Raw genomic sequence first — 21,137 nt, 5'->3', positions numbered from 1 at the left:
CGAGATTTCGGATTGGGCTCCGCGTGACTCGTCATGTGACAGCAATTTTGCGATAGCCGTATATGTGTTGCATGCAAATACCCGGAAGTCCCGGTCTTCAGCGGGAATTTAGGTTGCATGCTCTCTCCTATGTACTCCTATGTACTCCCATTCTGCAATTTGTTCTCGCGGTAGCCTTCTCGAAGTGATACCCTTCCACGAAGCGTTGTCCGACGACGTTGGCGTCACTTCCGGATTACGAGTGCGACGCATTGCCCCGCCCTTTGAAAATTTGATGAAATCGGCGTCCATTGTGATCTAAATTGTGATCAAAATGAACGAAGAATCGTTGACTCTGCAGAAAGGGCTCGACGTTCTTGCAATGCATATAAATTATAACTTCTATAAATAATGCATATGCCCTGATCAAATATCAGCTTGTAATGTCAACGTTTTGAATGCTATATACTGTCATCTTTAGAAGATCTTCACATTCTTTTTTTTATATTTCTTATTTCATTTTTTTATCAAAATATAATTAAATTCACTGTTATACACAAATGTAAAAAAGACTTATTTTCTCTAGTGAATTGACAATATTAATTCATGGTCAATATTACAAAGTTCGGCAACATATCGGTATAATCTTCGTGTTTAAATTGAGACAGATTTATAGATTAAAGGCGCTCATTAAAGTCCGATTCGTTCCCTTGCCTTCCTTTCCAGCCCGCTGCACGTCTACACGATGTGGAACGAGCTTAATCCTCGATGATACAGGTTTATAAATCTCGCTCCCCTTCCCCCCCCCCCCCACATTACTCTGTACTCTCGAGTATCCGAGACGCTGCGCCTCCCCGTTCGCTTGTATTTCCAATTCGCTCTTCCCTTTCAGTGCAAGTACGCCAAACTTTTCTTTGAAATTCTCACATCTACCTTCTTCATCCACGGACGACAAAAGCGATTCTTCAGAGAGGTGCTGTTTTAGATTATTTCGAGTGAAATAACACACGTCTCGATTCAACCATCGCCATCGATTGATTTTCTATTCGACACCCAATCACGCATCTCCCCTTTTTTGTGGAATTATCTTTTTCAGCAGTTACTATACACTAACATTTATTAATGCCTTTGGGCTTTCAGGATCTCAGAGTTGTTAGACATTTCTTTGGTTGGGCACATTGCATTTGGATTTATTCATTAAGACTGTTATTATGACTATTAACTATTAAAAATACAAGGCTATATTTTCTATTCATTAATTTAGTTATTTTATGTTATTTATCTTTAATCTTGCGCATTTAATCTTTCACACACCTTGTGCGAAACCTATCAACTTGTGCGAAACTGTTAGACCAAGTTTTAAACCATAACGAATATCTAAACACTATCCATCCGACCGAGAATACTTAATAATCCTAGATTCCGGAAATGTTAAGACATTTATGAACCTTAGTATATCCATAGTACACTAAAATTCATTATTTTGTAATAAAATCTTTAACAAATTCGCCAGACTACAATATTAACGTATTAAGTACAATATTAACACTTCCCTGTTACGGGCGTAATCCGCAGAGCAGAAATTATTAGCGGCTCGTTAGTCGTGATACAGAAATCCCCGAAACTCGAGCGGAGAAGAGCTCTTCCGCATCTTCAAATAAATTCCGATTTGAATCCAAAACGAAATCGGATCATATGCGAAGATCTTTCGCGCGCAATCGACGACATAAACATACAAAGTTGCAAAAGATGCTTTCGGCCCATTCAATAGGATTGCAAGATTATGAGGAAAGGGATTTGTCGGCACATGTGTATTTTCACTTACGCAGATAACATTTTCAACTTCACTTAACAAATACGATAAACTACATCGAGTAAATATTCTTACCTATATATACATGTTAATTTTAATTTGTTGTTAGATTAATTCTCTTTTTAACATTATATGTGTTTATAGAAGATAGGTATTCTATAAGATACAGAACATATATATTCTGTTGCACGTATTAGGTAAATATAATTCTAACGGATCTGAAAAAGTGATACAATTGAGAAAGGAATAATTCCTCGCGCATAAGTCGAAATTGCAGAATAAGTTAAGTTTCAAATAAAATTAATAATATTTGTATAAAAATAATCAAGTATATATTTACACTTTTTCAAGTTTTAATGATTTTTAACGATTTATGTGTCATATTTCACTAACGACTATTAAATTAACCAAAATTTTTTCTTACAAAAGACAATCTTTTTGCACTACTTTTTCATTACTGATATTAATATTATTATGTTTTGCTTATCAAATACAATCAATTGCACAATAATTTCCAATGTAAACACCAGGTATTCGTCTCTTACAGTCCAGAGTCTCGAAGTTACCAAATCGCGTACGCCGACTTAGATATTCGATTTCGGCCGTTAAGTTTTGACGGAATTCGCCCGGTAGTAATCCGATGTTACGAGTTTGCTAGTAATTTTGCGGAGAGGTCTAGCGATATAACATCTAACGGCAAAGTGGCCGAATCGTGCGATCGATTTCTCGGCGGCGCGAGAGAAATTTCGACGCCAAGTTGCAACCTCGGAAGCGCGCGCCCGCGCGATCGCCTTCGATAGAATACCAGATCTATGTGGAATTTCCGACAACTTCGAATTTCGAACTTCCTTCGGACAGCCGCTGCTTAACGTGACTAGCCACAGCTGTTCGAATCGGCGATATTTGAAGAAAAATCTAAATATCTAAAGTATTGTCCCCGGGACATCTCATAAATAATCGATCTTGTTAAAGAGTTTAAAATTTATTATGCAAAAAATATGTAGTCTGTTTTTATCTATTTAAAACTATTTCTCAATATACTTAAACCATTTTACTATTTTTTCCGTAAACTTATTAAAAAACTTGATATAAATGTAACATTTTGTATACAATAACGTATATAATAAATTCGATATTAATGGGAACAAATCGTAGGGAAGCTAAGTGTTTCATTATTTCTGAACGAATGACACTCTAAGCGATATATAGATTGAATCAGCGGGAAGCGGGCTGCTTAATTAATGCCAAATTGGATTAATACGACGATCATTCTCGTGAACAAGATGGAAACGAGGAGAGCTGAATGGTGCTCGAATCAAACATTCACTCGACCGAAATGGGAGCTAACTTGAATTGGCTCGTATAGACAAGGAAGGACGAGGTAACAGCAGGAGAGAGAAAAGGAAGATGGGAGAGAGGCCGTAACTGTATTACAAAAGTCAAGTAGCCGCGAGCACTCGTGGTCCACTGTCCGAAACCATTGTTGCGCCAACACAGATGTCAAAAGGAGAATCGGCGGTGGCCATATGCCACCCCGTGCCGACCCCGTGGTCGAATTCGAGTGTCACACAGACTGAGCAAACGCGAGCTTATTTCATTATGATCCTTCTGACAGACCATGGTACATTTAATTATCGATCGCGAGTATTTTATTATGGTAAACTGGTAAGTGATTGGTTCAGAAAAATTTATTAAAATACTTAGAATATTTAATTGGTTCAAGACAAAAAATGTATACTATATTCTTTTCTTTCCCTTCCTACATTCTTCGATCAATTTAAAATTAATACTTTTCCTTAAGGCTATAATTAAATTTAAAAAGACATAAAAAGGACAAAAAAGAGAGAAAGAATTACTATTTAGAGAGAGTTAATAAGATTTTTATCAATTATTGGATCAATTATAGGTACATTATGGAAAGAAAATTAAATCATTCAGAACCAAGAACATCTCTAAATTGAGATCCAATCTATCTATCATATTACATTTAATTTTGAAATTCAGATTTATATTTAGTAAGCCAATTATTTTTTTAATCTTAACACCCGTATTTATTTTGCCATTTCAGAGTTAAATTTTAACATTATATTTATATATTAAAAAATCTAAAAACCTTTTTAACTTTAAATAAATATAATTGCAAAACGTTTAGTAGATTATTCGTGATACTCAATGACTTAGTTACAACTTTCTTAATATAATGGATCCAATATTCAATCACAAAAATCTTATAAAATTTTAATCTTTACAATCAATTCTGAAGATTAAAAGTTCTAATAGTATATTAAATTTTAAATGAAACAAAAATTTTCTAATACGTTGAAATATATATTTAAGAACTAAATTGATAAGTGAAATACACACTGAAATACTTCATCAAGACATCCTCCATACGTATGAGCAAATTGTAATCAAACTAATTACACTGTTTAACAAAAAAAATGCACAAGAGCGAGAATAATCGTTTTTTGTAATTTTTTGGACGTTGAATATGATCCCGTTTACTAAATTGCTTTATCATGTCACAGTTGTGAGAAATTTGCAATTGAAGTTGTAAATTTCTCTAAATTGTGACGTGAGCTAGAGCAATTTGGTAAACAAGATCGTATTCAACGTCCAAAAAACTACAAAAAACGATTATTTTCGTTCTTGTGTTCGAAAGAAAGAAATTTTTTGTTGAACAGTGTTATTCCTGAACAACAAATAAAAAACATAACTGTACAGCAGTATAAATCACTCTCCTAGAGAACCTAGAGAACTCTCCTAGCATAACAAATTGTTAACTTCATATCAGTATCAGTTATTGTTGGCTTATTGTTATATCAGCTATATTTATTGCCTTATAACGACTTAACCGCAGTTTTCCATAATCCGACTTGTTCAAACTCGTTAAGCAGGAAATTTTCGCGATAAAAAATACAAAAACGAGGATAATCATCAAAACTCTGTAAAGGAACGGAAGTGCGAGGCGAAGTAAGCAACTATAAAGGCGCAAAGGAAAATGAGGAGGTTGACTCCGAGAGATTTCCAACTATGTATATAGAACTGTCTTATATAGTCGCGCGTCGTCGTCTTCGTTGGTTTCCGCACAGATAGAAACGTGTAAATGTTGGTGGGATTAAATCTACGACAAAGGACTCGCGGATTCCTTCCGGGTACCGAAAAAGAGATGATAGTGGAAAGTTCGTACCCGCGCACGGTTCATAAGAAGCCCCTCCCATATACCCTCCCGATTCAGAGAGACACGACGAACGACGCTATAATGAACTTATGGGATCGAAGGCCGCAAGGGACACAATGAAAGCTGTATCAAAGAGTAACGCAATTAGTTTAGCGACGAAATTCGTATCTTTAATTAACGTTCGCTCGTTAGCGGCGGCACGGTTGGAATTTTGCTTCTAGAAAGTAGAAGCTTCACGAAGAACACTGATGACGTTACTTGATTTCCTGCAGCATTCATAACTGTTACCGCGTATTTCATTAAAATCGGGTCTTTGTATTCTGGACAGTTATTACTCATTTTGTAAAGAATGTAAGTAATAAGTTAATGTTGTTTAATTCGTTAAATGGAGTTCAACGATCTTTTAAGTCAGATTGTTCCATTGTCATTATTATCATATTTTATGTCTTGATGAAAATAATATCCATTATGGTTAAATACCGAGACGATAATGAGCTTGTTATTATTTAGTTACGATAATTATATAATTAATTAGTGATCATTCTTAATTAATAATAAAGGATTAATAAATATATTTTAATGATGATAGTTATATTATATTTCTAGTTTATTTTAAATCATGAAGCTATACCTCTGATCAATTTATTTACAAATATATTGTATAATTTATCTCATTGTCTCAGTTCTTATATATTTTTAATTTATTTTTATTTATAATTTTATTTATTCATGTATTAGAATATTTTACATTACAATTCTTATTAAATTTTCTATCCTATATATAAGAATTCTTTTAATATCGATTGAACAAGCTATCTCAGTTAATTAAATTAATAATTAAAGGATTAACGCTTTCGTTTTTTGCCTATAAGCGCATTCAAAGACGTCCGTGCAGCTCGTAAATTGGCGAAATCATGATATGCATAATTCGCTTCATCGCATGACGAAGTAAATCGATTATTCCCATTACAGGCGTCGCGCGCGTCGTATCGAATCGCACGCGCCGATAAATTCCCTCGGTTATAGCGCGCCGAAGGTATCTCGTTTTCGACTTCAAAGTTAATTAAAATTTCCTTGCGATTCATAATTCGCGATTTCGATGCAAATGAACTTCTATCTCCTTCTCCCATCCTACCTCTCTTCTCTCTTTCTAGAGTACTCGAGAGTAGCTTCCTCCCTCTCCTCCCTATAAGTTAGTTGTATTTGAGAACTATATAGAAAGTTGATACGTGCATGTAGATAGACATTGGTGCACAGAAAAACATTGTCGTTTTTTCTCACAAAACTTCGCTGTGCGGAAGTCACGTTTCCACGGCAAACATGCATAACATATCGTCTTCATTTGTTTGCTGTGTATTCGCGAATAAAGTCAAATAATGTTATTCAGAGAAAAAGAGAGAGGGAGAGAGAAAGAAGGGGGGAGGGAGGGAGGGAGGGAGGGAGGGAGGGAGAGGGAGAGAGAGAGAGAGAGAGAGAGAGAGAGAGAGAGACAAAAACAAAAAAAAAGAAAAAAGAAAGAGAAAAAGGAGAAATTTTATAAAAAAAATAATTATTAATAAAATTAAAATTATATTATATATAAAATTATTATACAGAATATATAATAATTTTTAAAATATAATATGAGAATATAAATAAGAACATAAATAATAACAAAATAAATCAATATAAGAAACATATATAATAATAAAAGAATAAAAATAACGTTAGAATTACAGTAGGACAGCTTCAAAACTTCGTAAGTAATTAAAAACAAATGAAAGTTTTATTATAATTAAAAAAATCAAGATTTTAATTTTATTTAGTATTTTATACTTTTTAATTCCTGAAAAAATAACATTTTAGCTACTCAATAACTAATTTAATAACTCAAATACTCTCTGCAAAACGTAATATAATTGATTTTATTCTTGTAATCATGTTTCTTTATTATTATTTATGTTTCTCGATAAATTTTTATTCAACCAAAGAATTTCTTACACGAGAATTTAATTTTACTGAATTATTTATAGTAATTCAAAAGCATCTTTATAGTAAAATTAAAATGAGAACACAAGTACTATGTAAATGAAATTGAAATGAGAACAACTATCTAAAAATTTTTCCCCTGCACATATGTAGCTATAAGATACATCGTATTAGGCGAATCAGCTCGCACGAGTTCAAAGTTCTGTGCGTTTCCACATTTCTGCCATAAAGTTTCTGGCGGGGGGTCGGGTATACTCCCGTCGGGAGATTCCTGTCGTAAGCTGGCCGGATATTTGCCTAGCCCGAAACTGTTCTTGTCATGCCGCGAAATACGTTTCCTATCGGGGGAATTTTTCCTCGTCTTGACTCGAAACTTCACTCACGAAACTGAATTTAATCTCACGACGAAATTACCCTCTACGTACTGCTAATATTTCAATGCTAATATTTCAACATTAAAAAGATATGAAAAATAGAAAATCTGCCATCTCAATTTGTAAAATTTAAATGGAAATTGTCTTTATTTTCTAGTGGAAAGAATCCCAATGTGATTTCATTATTTCTATGTGATGATATTACTTCTATAATAAGAAACATAATTTTAAAATTCTTGTCATTTAGAACATTTCGCATAGGATATTCGTTAATTATTTATTTATTATGCTGTCATATAAATTATTTATTAATTATTTATTAAATTTTCGTAAAAATACTATTCTAAAAATAGTAAAAATTTTTTTATATATATCGAATGATTGTTCTTGAAACTATACCTGAGAAGATTTATTATAATAAAGAGAAGGATAAAATTTTACACAAAAATAATTTTGTAGACCCGTATTTGACTGTCTGTCGAGTTTTCCTGGAGAAAATTCTTCTTTTCATCCATTGTGCGAAGCAGCTTTAACGCATGCCACATAAATAGATGGAGTCTCAGGTAACAAGTTCGCAGGTAACAGAATTGTTAAAAACGTAGAGGGTGATCGAAAGTCTAATTCAAAAAGGTAGGTATAAGAAGAACTCGAAAGATTCGAGACAAGATTTACCCAGTAACTCGAGAAGATATGCTAGAATCCACTCAAGAATGCAGTCGGCAACAGAAAATACAAGATTTCCAAGATCTAGCAAGTCACCTTTCTTATGAATTCCTCAAGGTAAATACGCAGCAGCGAACGAAATAATAATGACACGTGCGTGATCTATATTTTAAAAATGTCTCTTGAGATTTAATACATTTTTGATAATTAAATTTCGAAAGGTTTTAAGAACAAAATTATTTATCATTAAAATCACTTTATACTCGCAAAATCCTTGTTCTAAAAATGGTACGTTGGGCCATTAACGGGTTAAAGGTCTGGTTTTTTTTTTCTATACCACACGCGGTGGTAATATTCCATCCGGTGGCACGCCGAGTCGTTATCACCACCGGAAAATGGGAGAAAAGCGAACAACATTTTCATCAGCTCAGCAGCCGAATGAAAAATGGTGAGCGCGGCGAGCGCGCATGAAAATACGCGACGACGCAAATCCGATTAATATACGTCGGATCGGCGTATCGACTGCTTTTACGCGTATTCCCCTTCTTATCCCTCTACCCTTCCAACTTCCCTCCTCCCCTCTCAGCCCCTTTTTACCGTCCCCGCGTGATGTCCTATGAATCACCATTTAAAACGTCGCGTGCGCCAGCACTCCCCGAAATCATTTTTCACGTCTCTTGATTGATACAAACGCGATCTAACCACCACTTGCAGAAAACTTGAAGGAAACGGGAGAAAGGCGAAAAAGGACAGCGAAGGGCGAATCACCTTTTATCTAGTTTTTACGCATTGCTCTTTTTCCCATTCCAAGCACCATGCACCCACCAGCCAGATTACACTGCCGCTTTATAACCCATTTTCGTTTTACATTTTGCCACTTTGTTACTTTACTTTTTTTTTATTTTTCTTTTCTCTTTGGATTACTCTTCATTTTCATTCTACTTTACATTTGTTATTTTTGTTTATTTATAATTTATATTTACCTCAATTTACACTATACTTTTATATTATGAATTATTTTACATTTATTTTATTGCGTTAAAAGTATCAGATAATTTAACTAAGCTTTATAAAATTGTATTTATTTCTCTATGTTAAAAGCTTATATAATTATTGTAAATTAAATGAAACCGCTTTAAACAAATATCTGAAGAGAATGCATTTTGAATGGAAATCGACAAATCGCTTTCAAATGTGATGTAAATGTGCATCGCGAGAGGAAGAATAACTTAAACTTAAACTGACATGTCACCAATAAAATTGATAGATTGCGCCTTGCGGATAAAATTGACAGATGTCAATACGCATGTCCATTTCTATTGATTGCAATAAAATCTGCCTATACTTATACATGTCTCCTTTAATGAATCACGTACTGATGTATGGTTACGTTACAATTTTCTGTATAAACTATTGAATATGAAATTCGATATAAAACAAATTAATCACATTTATCAAATAATTGAGGAAAATTGGACTACTTTATTTTATATTTTGTTGACAAATACAATGAATCATACTGACATTATTTCCTTGGAATGTATTGCTTATCGTTAATATAGAATCATCCATTGCAAAACTATATATTGACGCATAAAGTTACTAAATGATAAAATATAAAAAGAAACAAAAAAAATTATTTGATATAAAATGGAAGGAAGACAGTTTGATAAAATATGGTATCGGGCAAAACCGCGAGAGCGGCAAGTCGGTTCGTACGAAGAAGAAAAATCTATGGGATTCTGCGCCCGCACCTGCGGTTTCATTGGCGGCGAACGGAGAAATATGGTTTTTAAACAAACATTTTCCTAGGTCAGCCTCTTCCCGAAACTACGAAACTCCCGTTCGCGTGTGATCGATAACGATTGATCGGGAACTACTTCACGTATATGCTCCAAGTAAATCGTTGTGTACGTATGTCTCGATGTGGCAGAAAATATTGATAGATTTCTCTTCATATAAATGTAACAGAACAAAAAGCAAGAGAGCGAGAGAGCAAGAGAGCGAGAGAGAGAGAGAGAGAGAGAGAATCACTTTTTGTTACTTATCACTTCAATACAACAATTTAACCCTTATGTCAGTACCCGGGTACCCTATGGGTATTAGAATCAAGTAAGTAAACTTCAAAACGATAATTTTTTTACTTCCGGGTATTGAAACAAAAAATTTATTGCATATTTCGATAGTAAAAAGTTCAAATAGCAACGATATATCCGGGCGATTATAAAGAAATTTTCATGCAAACATTAAAAATTTTACCCATATATGCACAGGTGGATACCCGGGTACCCGGGTATTGACATAAGGGTTAAGAATGTTCAAATTTTCTAATTTTTATAACTGAATTATTTGCCAACAATTCATAATAGCTAATTTTTTATTTCTTCTGTTTAATAGTAATTAGCTCCATATTAGTCTACAAATATACACTAAAAAATTATAAAAGTTTGTTACATATTAATTCATATTTCAACCATGCATATTTCTGTGAAAAATATAAATCATTATGTAACAAATTTTTGAATCAATATGTAATCAATTTTTTTTAACTGAAAAGATAACGTATTATATACCCAAGACGAATTTTATAGAAGTTAAAGTATTTTTGTTATCTTCTATGGATTTCTTTAAACAGGGAATGTAGGTCAACCGTGTTTACATATTTATGAAGTTTTATTCTATACGCATATTTCACTCTATTTTTCGTATATGTCAGGTGCGGTCATCGAGAAAAATGTCAGTACGTATATATAAGAATGCTCATAATCAAAATATCGAAATTCTGTAATAGGTATAATAATAATAAATATCGGTATAATAATAAAAATCCGTGTTCTCATCGACGAGAATATTTAATTAAGCATTTAATATTAATACTTTTAAAAAGCCAATAAATTCGACGCTTTGTTTTATATAAACGTCAATTTTATTATGATATTTTTAAAAGAATAAAAATATTAAAAATGATGTGATAATATCAGCGTCAACAATGAAAAATTCTACAGTTTTTATTGCCAAAAATAGAGCTGACCGCATACGATTATCCTATCAAATATCTGATGGTCCGTTTATAATCCGCGTTCATAATCTAAAACAAATTTTAACTTATGTGCGGACTTCAATTTTATGCATCTTTAAAAATATCAAAATGTCTATACAATAAAATAGATACATGTAAACAATTAAAAATTTTCCTTGTGCATATATCTGACTAGAAACAATTTATTAAGTATTTGACGAAAATATCGACATTCAGAAACGTAAATAGAAAATTTAACTTTAAAAAATGTAAGCTTCAATATTCCTCATATTAAAATTGTAATCTTCACTATTAAAATTAATAAAAACTTCATTGAAATTAATAACAACAAAATAAAAAACTGCAACAGGATTGACTTTAATCTTATTGTTAATTAATAATTACTAATAATTTAAATGTCTTAATAATGTGTGTTAATAGCTTAGTATATTTAATGTATTTAATAAATCTTCGTGTTCTTGAATGTTTTATTGACTGAAAATGGTTAACATTCATCAGGTTTGTTTGATTTTCGTCAACATTTGCTACACGTTGGAAAAGATGAAGCGAACCGATAATTATAACGAACGACGTGTCAAACTGCAAATTACCAGACGGGCGAGATTGTTTAAAACAATATTTCGCCAAGGTACTGTCAATAATCAACAGCCGACGGCTACTGTAAATTTGGAGCGATCGAATGCCATTATGCCATTTTCAGGATATGTATTTGTCGATGCGCGATTATTTCGTTTTACGGCGACTGCTATACAATACTTTACTGTCGTGGGATTAAACGGCCGTTGTTGCCGTCAGTCATAAAAATAACTAACGTGTCGCGAATGACAATGAATGAAAGCCTGATCGGCTACAATTCGATAAAATCGACGTAATTTCGAATATTTAATGGAATGGTAGTTGCCGTATCATTCAATCAAAAATTATATCCTTCATTTATCACAGAAATTGTTAATGATATATATTGATATTATAATATCAATAAATTAGAAAGTATTAAATTATTTGTAAATTTAATAACAAAAAGTTCATACATACATATACGCTTTCATTGTATATTTATAGTAAATTGTTTTATTATTCATTATGTTTTTGATTAATATTCCATTCTAAAGATTAAATACTTTAATAAGAAATTTCAATATATATTTTTAATTAATAAATATAAAGAATAAAAAGAGCATAAATCTAAAAATTTAATAAGTAAAGATAAAACAAAACAATTTACAAAACAAAATTTACGATAAAAAAATTTAGGGGTACGTAGCCGTACAGAAAATAAAATTCTAATAAATAATTAATTAAACTAAAGACTCGATATTAAAATTAACGAGTAAAGAAGAAAGATGGGCTTTGAGAGTCAGGCGCGTTGTGCGTGAGTTAACGTTGTATAATCTTTAATTAATAATTTAATACAAATTATAAATCGTACGTTTCGGCTCTACTTTAAGCTATCTTCAGCGATAATAGATAAATTAAATAATCTCAAGTTCTCCGACGAACATAAAGTAAATATTTAAAAATTGTATGTACAAAGATAATATAATTTTCAAGAGGAAATACCTGAAAAATTCTTCTAATATTCACATTCTGCGAAATATTCGGACTAGAAATGAAAATTGGAACTAACCAACAAAGAGAAATGAAATCCATTTACCAAACCGCAAGTCCAGTGAATGTGAGATTGACAAACTGAAGCCTTGCCAAAAACATTCGTCAAATTGAATTCTATTTTTTTCAATAAAATGTAATTTGCACAAGGCGAATTTAAACCTACAATATCAAATATTGTCGATATTCAATTTTCGAATTAACAAAAGTAATAAAATGTTAGCAATTTCCGTTAAAAGAAATTCAAAATAGAACGTCTGGTACATTTAAGAATGAAATCATATATTGTAAAAAGGAATAACGTTAACTGACATTATTCGCAGGAAAGTCGAGAGAAAAGTGAGAAAGATGAAGAACCAATCTGTAAATGGCTGGTATTAAATAAAATTGTTCTCTAATGTACATTACCAATTCAAATCAATACTATATTACGGAAGATAGATATCTTTTCAGAGCAATAAAATCAGCTGTGAAAAGAATTTGCGTCGTATAATGTAATGCAATGCACAGCAAGAGATAAAATAGTATGCGTGGTCTATATGCAAATATAAAAACATGTCTATTTTTTTATCCTGGAAGTATAAAAATTAGATACGCGTATCAAAAAATCGATATATCTCGATAAATATAAATTGAATTTGTATTTAAATTGAAAGCTGCACTAGCAAATATTCATAATATAATATGTAAATTTTATATGCGTGCTTATTACGTAAAAAGATAAAAATCCTACATATTCAAATTTTCAAATATTGAGAGGTATCTATTTACTTATACTTTTACACGTATAGGTATACATATAACTGTTATAAGTACACTAATCTCATAATTTTATCCACTAATATTGTATAAAAATCTTTACTCTTTACATTTAAAATAATTTGATTAAAACAAATAATAAAATATTAAAACGTAGAACTTTTTATTCTTGCTGTCTCTTTTATAATGTCCTACATTGTGCAAATTTTACGCTGTTTAATGCGAACGACGCGACGGTTCTATCGAACTCTCGGTGAAATGAGAACCAAATTTTCGCCATCTCCGCGTGTCACATCTCGCTGGACGCTGCCCGCGCAGTTTAAACTATGTGGGACCGAAGTCAACAACACGAAATGACAGATCCACTACCGGGGCGCGATTTTATATATTAAATCGCGGGTCGCGTCACGTCGAGCAACCGGTAATGGATTTGGATCCGCTCGTTTCAATCCAAATATTTATTCATTATGATAAATGAAAAGCGCGTCGCGCGCGTTGCAGAAATCAGGCCGCGATCACGAAATAGCGCTAGACATCCGCGTCATCATATCGCGAGGGTCATCGAGAGATTTGCGTCGAATCGCGCAAATAGACTGAACAATGGTCCGCCATTGGACTCATGACACACGAAGTTAAATGACCATTAGATATATCTTCCGAAAGCGCGCGTGTCGGTTCGCGGTTCACGAATCAATGAATACAAAAGTAGGAAATAATGAGATGATGAAAAAATTAGTGACTATTCACGACGAGCGTTTCGCAGAAAGGACCGTAACACGGAAAAAAATTTAGCTAAAGGATTTGCTACTGTACGGACAATTAACATTTTTTGCTGCGAGAGCTAATTAATTTTGCAATAATAGCAAAACCTTTTACTGCAATAGCAAAGTTCAGCAAAACTGTTTGCTATTGCAACAAAATATTTTGCTATTATTGCAAAATTAATTAGCTCTCGCAGCAAAAAATGTTGGTTGTCCCATATTTAACAAATAGATTTGCTGTTGCTGCAAAACCTTTTTTTTTCGTGAAATTATCGTAAAAGAGGCAAAACCGAGATTTAAAAAATGTTGAAGGTACATTGTTACCTGACGCTTTAATATTGTAGCATGTATTGTATATCGCTGATCAAATGTATCGCGAAATTTAAATAATGTAATTTGGAAATATAAATTACATAAATTAATAGCAATAAAATGATTCAGATCGTTAACAATGTTGAAATTAGTACAAACATTAACATCAAATAGATTATTTATAAAATCATTATATATTTCGAGAAATAAAGTTTAAATCTGCAATGTATAAATTTTTATTCGTCGTTTAAAGATATTTTACTCTTGAAAATTAAACGAGCAATATATTGCATAGCCTACTAAAGCATGCGATTAAAAATGTACATTGTGGCTGAAGTACGTCTTCTGATCTGCTATCGCTCGGCCGGCTTGATTACTGTGTCCCCTATCACAGCGGGATCGAGGGCTCGCCCGCGGAAGACATCAGCTCGTTAGGGAACGGGGAACGATACTCCCAACATTAATAAAGCCGCACACTCATGCCGCAAGTATTCCGAGAGTCGAGCGGCCACGTTTTAAACCTCGGATTACTCCCCTTGCTTAATAGTCCATTAATATTTTAAAAACGCTTGAGAGTAATAAAAAAATGTATACAATTTTTCCGCCGTATACATGAAATTTATTTCGACGCTGTATCTCTCCCAGGCGGGGAGAATTTATACCGAGGACTAAAGACAGAAAGAGAAAAACGAAGAGGAGGGAGTGCCGGGTGTGGAGGAAATACAGAGCGCAAAAAGCCGCCGCGATCGACTTGAGATCAGCGGATATGCAGTAAAAAAGTAATAGACTAGGGGCTGGAACGGATATAAAGCGCCAGGATACAATCTCTCGTATATGAGGAGAAAAACAAGTCCGGCTGGTACCGAGAGATACATGTGAATAAAATACAGCGAGAGAAACGGAGATTAGCATATTCGTCCATTTGGAATTTCAATTATTAAAATTACGCAAACATGGATAGAATAGGAGACGGGCCAATAACACGGCTCCGGTGACGAAACCGTGAAGCTTTTAATGGTATCCGCGAGATAGGATACATGAGAAATGGACTAGAGATGTATGACATCTCTCTGTGATCGTTAAAACTGTTATCGCTTCGCAGACAGATTGAAACGGATTGTCGTCGGGTCGACGTCGCGGAAAGCGACAAGGAAATCATCCAGAGTGAATACAAGAGACGGCATATGGACTCGACATAATTAAATTGAAGAGCGAAATTGATGAAAGAAGTACGTCACGTTCTTACAAACGTGGAATTATTACGGTAAGACACAGTATTAGTCATATTATCGATTCAACATTCGAAATAGTACCTGCTATATATTGAGAAAAGTTATATGACCTACATTAGAATGTAAAAATAAATGTTATAATAATATTTAATGAAGTAGAACATATAAAATTTTATATTAATATATTAGTATATATTAGTTTTTTTAGGAGAGTTAGATTGTTAGATATCACGTTCAGAAGCAGAATTCCTGAAAAAAATGAGACAGGAATTTACTCATTTGTATCATCTGCGCGCATGCACACATATGTACAAGTATGCAATCAAATACACATTACATAGTTTAACAAGAAAAAGAAGAAAAAAGAGTTTTAAAAAATAGCTATTCCTTGCAGTTTATTATATTTAACACAATTTTAACTGTAGAAATACAGTAATATTTGTTTATTATAAATAATTATTGGTAACATTTTAGATATACATTATCATATTACATCACATAATATTTTTAAAAAATTTGACTTGAAATTGAAGTAAAAAGACTAAAAGTAAAAAGAGAACACAATTTTACATACTATACAACGATTACATGAAGCGTTTTATTACATTCAGAATTAAGTAGTATTAAGATCAATCTTCAAGTAAAATTCTTTTCTCTTATTTTAAAAATTAAGATTAATAAAAGTTTAAAATTAATTTAATAAATGATTTTAAAAATTTTAAAAATTAAAATTAATCTCGATGATTAAATATTGGATTTATTATACCGCACAGGTTGTATATTAAGGGATACAAATATACCACAGAAATTGCATTCACCATTTTGTATTTGTTAAATTTTTTAATTAAAAAAATTTTTTTAATCTTTTTTAATTAATCTTGAAATTGTGTGACGCAACGAAGCATTTTGAAAATTGAAATTGTATTCAGCATAAGAAAGAACTACAGAAAATGATACTCTCTTTCTTGAACTTGAAAAGAAACAAGTTTCTTTTATTGTATTATCGATTCAGTCTTTAGTGTTATCAATATTATATTACTTAACAAAATGGATTAAGTATTTAACGAGATAGAATTGATGGATGATTGGTTTCGAATAAAGTACGAAAGAATGTTGTGATAATATACAGAAATAGATTTTAATTGAAGTAGATCGAACTAGACGACGATATCAATTGAATATGTATATGTATATGTATATGTGAAGTGAAGAAATAAAGGAAATATACCATACATCATATGAAAGTACATGCCTGGATAAATCAACGTTATTCAGTGTGCCATAATATCGTTTTATTAATTTCGCGATAATATTTAGTAAAATGTTTTCATTAATCTAAATAAAGGACAGTTAATATTCTACTGTATTATATAAATAATTTTATAATAAGCAAAATGTTTTCAGTAATATATTTATTTCTTTAAGCTCTTCTATATCTAATGTCAAATTTTCAAGTATTAAATTATTAATGTAAATTGTAGAATGTCTTTCAATTAATAGTTATTAATTTAAGATCCTCAGAAGATAGACATAATTGTAATTAAATTAAATTCTTTAGGCCATAATTGATTTTTTTCTTTAAATACGTAACACATATGTAACACATTGTACAAACATATTCTAATATTCGTTAATTGTTAATAACATTTTAGATATACATTATTATAACATATTATTTTATAACAAAGTAACATAATATATATTACATTGTTACATAAAATTATTTACGCTACTTATTGCAGCTTTCACAAAATGTATTTGAGTAATATCATTTAAAACCGTCTATCGTGGAGAATAGCAAAACACATAATCGGGCACGCATATAAATTCGAAAAAAAGACCTCGGTAAACTTCAAAATGCATGTCGGGTGCAGTCGCATCAAGCTCCGTGAGAAAGCATGTGCAAAGAATACAAAAGGGGGCCCCGTACACCAGAAGGGGTGGCGACATAATATTGGCAACGTAGCGTATCCGTATAGGGCTAACGTCCTATTATACACATATACGGAGCTCTATCGTACGCATTTATGTGTGACGCTGATTAGCGACATATATTCTCGCGCACCATTTAGGATTATCTCACGCGTGCTTGTGGATCTTCTAAATATGATAAGTATATATTTTAAGCTTATTTAAGCTAAGGTCAACGTGTGCCAGAATCCCCAACCGGAATAATCAACGAACAATCGAGATAAATATCTCCCCTATTTTTCTCTGGTATAGGCGGGTGTCATATAACTCACGACGTTAATTTTGTAGTGACAGAGTCTCTAAAAAAATATAAAGCCGATTTTTCCTTTTAAGTGTCGAAAATATCGATTTAAAGTTTGAAAAATGTTGGAATCTTATTTCTACTTTTTTATTACTGTTTATATGTTATAGCTTTTCTTCGATTAACAGTAGTTTTATGTTACAAGCAATGGAAAGAGAAAAATGTTTCGCAACTTATGAAATAAAAGTATAGTAATACTTCTTAACAAGTTTTTTATTTCTAAGACAATCTGATATATATATAAAGGCAAAAACAGAATTTAAAAATGACTAGATTCAATTGAAAAATATCAAAAATGTACAAACTATTATTCTCGAGTCTTTGAAAACTTTCAGACAAAATAAAGTATGTATTAAAATAATGAAAATATGGAGATAAAAATAATGGGACAATATAATAATCAACTATAACGAAATTCTTTATAGAAATATTTCAGCTTTTAGTAGCTTATAATCGAAATAAAGCATCTCTATTATCGTCGTAGCGTCACAGCCGCGCTTCGAATTCATCCGATATATTCGCTACGCTTCCATCGAATGCCGATGCAATAGCATTAACTAATATATATGCGAGAGGCCGAGAATCATACAGTCGTTTAATTTGCACGCAGCCTCTGCGCTGCGCCGGGTTGCGCTTTTGCGCGCACGGCTGATCAGAAATTGAGTGGGAATTCAGAGACGGGATTAGTTCTACGATCACATTCGAAGCGGATTACTATGTTACTCGCGCAGCCTAATCGCGATACTCGCTTTGAGACTTAAAGAACATTCAAATCGATTGAGCCGATTAATAAAATACGTGATATAATTTTTAAGATTTTTCATTTGCGTCTTTTTTCAACGATAAACTTCCCGTATTTTTCAGATAATAAGCATTTTATGAACCAAATATAATTGACTCTCTATTTCTATTTTTACTTTTATTTTTTATTTTTCTGGCAAATAATAATAAATATTATTTGATATTTTTGATAACAAAAGATCGAAATTTGTCATTTGTGTATGTTATCGACTAGTTTTATCTACTGCTATCAAAATAAGAAGAGGTTTTGAAATGTCGTATTGATATAACATAATTTCCTTTTATTTATTTTACAGAGAGTTATACCAAAAATATTAAGAAACAAAAGAAACATAGGATTAGTTTAATTTTATGTTAAATAGAACTGGTGCATATACAAATAACAAATCTCAAAATTGTTATAAAAAATATCAAATAGTGTTCGATGCAGAAAGATTGCAAGAAACGATAAAATGGAGAAATAAAAACAGAAAATACAACATCTTATAATAAAAATCACATAGATATTATATAATTTTATCACTTCCTAAAATATATTTTGTCTTAAAATGTGAAAATAAAAGAATTTTTAAGAGAACAAAGTTCAAAATTACTACAAATAAATTATAATTACCTTTCTCCGCATAACGCGATGAATTTGTCAAGAATACAATTACTGAGATATGTATATTATCTATAGAATTTCAGACATATTTTGAGCTTCCTCATTACCCCGTCACTAACGTATCAATATCCATTATGTGAACAACGGCCATCGCGGAAATCTGATCGCTATCATCATATATTTACATCGAAGACTTGAATTTAGTTTAGTGGGATTCCGTAATGAGATCATGTTCGATAATATGTTGCAGTATTGAAAATTCATTATGATAATTTCACATTAATAAACCATAGAGAAATGATGATGGGGCTCAAGAATAAATCTCTCTGTTTCTCCTTATTATTCAACGTGATTTGAATAATACGTGAGAACCGATCGATAATCCATACGTAATGTCACACACGCTGAAAGCGTGTATATGTACGATATCTTGGCGCATTAATACCTGGAAAGAAACCGCGACAGGTCGTTGCACCATATGCGAATTCTTTACCCTTTCAACGGCAATGAATGCGATTATATTTGCGTCGCGCGACACGCAAAGAATCGTAGCATCGCGCGGCTTCTCTCTTTCACGTCATATATATTTAAGGGCCAGAGCCTTTCCTACGGTGCGCGCGCGGCATGGGTTCTCTTTCATTATTTTTTAACCGAAAAATAAAATAGAAAAGAGTAAGGGAACGCACCCTGCATCCAACCTTCCGGGAGTGTCGGAATTCTCGGCAGGAACGGAAGAAGCTCGGGCGAGACGATCTTTCCACGTTGAAACTCGGCCGGCTTGCGGCACCGAAAGGATGAGGCTAATTCACGCTGACGAGATCTGACAAAGATATAATGCCCCTGTAGTCGCTTGATAACCCGTGGATTTTTAATGCTCAATTTTGAGCGCGCGCGGAAGTTTATTTCCGACGGTGTATATATACCAGCGCGGAGGGTTCTCGTCCGCGAAATATTTCCTATTATTCGCTCTATTAATCTCCGTATAAAACAGTTATTACTTTTTATAACACAGAATTCCGTGTAAAACATAAGGTAGTTCAAGACGCACGAAAGACACAATTGAAACAATCCGTCAAGTAATCTACTTTAGAGAAATAATTTATTAGCGTATTATTTACGAGTCTTTTGTTCGAAACATTTTTGCTAGAAATAGTTCTTTAAATCAATAATTTTATTAGCGTGTTATTCTTTTTATAAGTAATTAACAGCAAGAAATACCTCTCGGGAGAAACAATCGAACGACTATACAGTATATTAAGCAATAAAACAATATTTCTTAACTGTTTCAGTGCCAAGAAGCGCAATCGCGTTTCTTCCGGTTCATATTAGAAAAACTGCCAACAAGCACTATTTACTTTTTTTTGTTTCATTATCCGACATATAGTTGTTCCGAGACAATTCAATTTATTAATCCCTGCTAGATTGACGATTGCGATAGAGATTGAGCGCATAAAAAGCGAACTTTTACATTTATAATACAGTAGAATTTAACAAAAAATTTAATAGTAAAATAGAAAATAATAATATTTTAAAAGACAGTATTTTGTATGTAACATGTCACTTTCTACTTTGAATTGATGAATACTTGAAATGTTCGACCACCACGCAAGTTCAGAAACAAACGTGCCAAATGCAAAATATCGCGCAGATTTTAATCGGGAAATGTCACTCGCTGAAAACTGGTACAAAACAATGTGATAAAGGGTTGAAATATTCAGCGAAACGCTCAGAATATTTGTTCGTTTCAATCGTACTTTCAACATTTTGCAC

General features: G+C 32.4%; 1 protein-coding gene across 5 annotated transcripts in view; it reads right to left on the bottom strand.

The window, feature by feature from the left end:
- The window catches only part of Con (leucine rich repeat protein connectin), a 125,173-nt gene that overhangs the window by 102,236 nt on the left and 1,800 nt on the right, over positions 1-21,137 (bottom strand). For 2 of the 5 annotated variants that reach the window (XM_071786584.1, XM_071786612.1), the window contains exon 2: positions 20,054-20,187. The exons of the other annotated variants lie outside the window; for them this stretch is intronic. The gene's annotated coding sequence lies outside the window, so the exon portion shown is untranslated. The remainder of the gene's footprint in view (positions 1-20,053; positions 20,188-21,137) is intronic. 5 annotated transcript variants of the gene reach the window in all.

The sequence above is a fragment of the Temnothorax longispinosus genome, chromosome 1, assembly GCF_030848805.1.
Source record: "Temnothorax longispinosus isolate EJ_2023e chromosome 1, Tlon_JGU_v1, whole genome shotgun sequence".
In the NCBI taxonomy this organism is placed as follows: Eukaryota; Metazoa; Arthropoda; class Insecta; order Hymenoptera; family Formicidae; genus Temnothorax; species Temnothorax longispinosus.
Note: the sequence above shows the minus strand (reverse complement) of the source record. Positions and strands in the feature narration are given on the sequence as shown.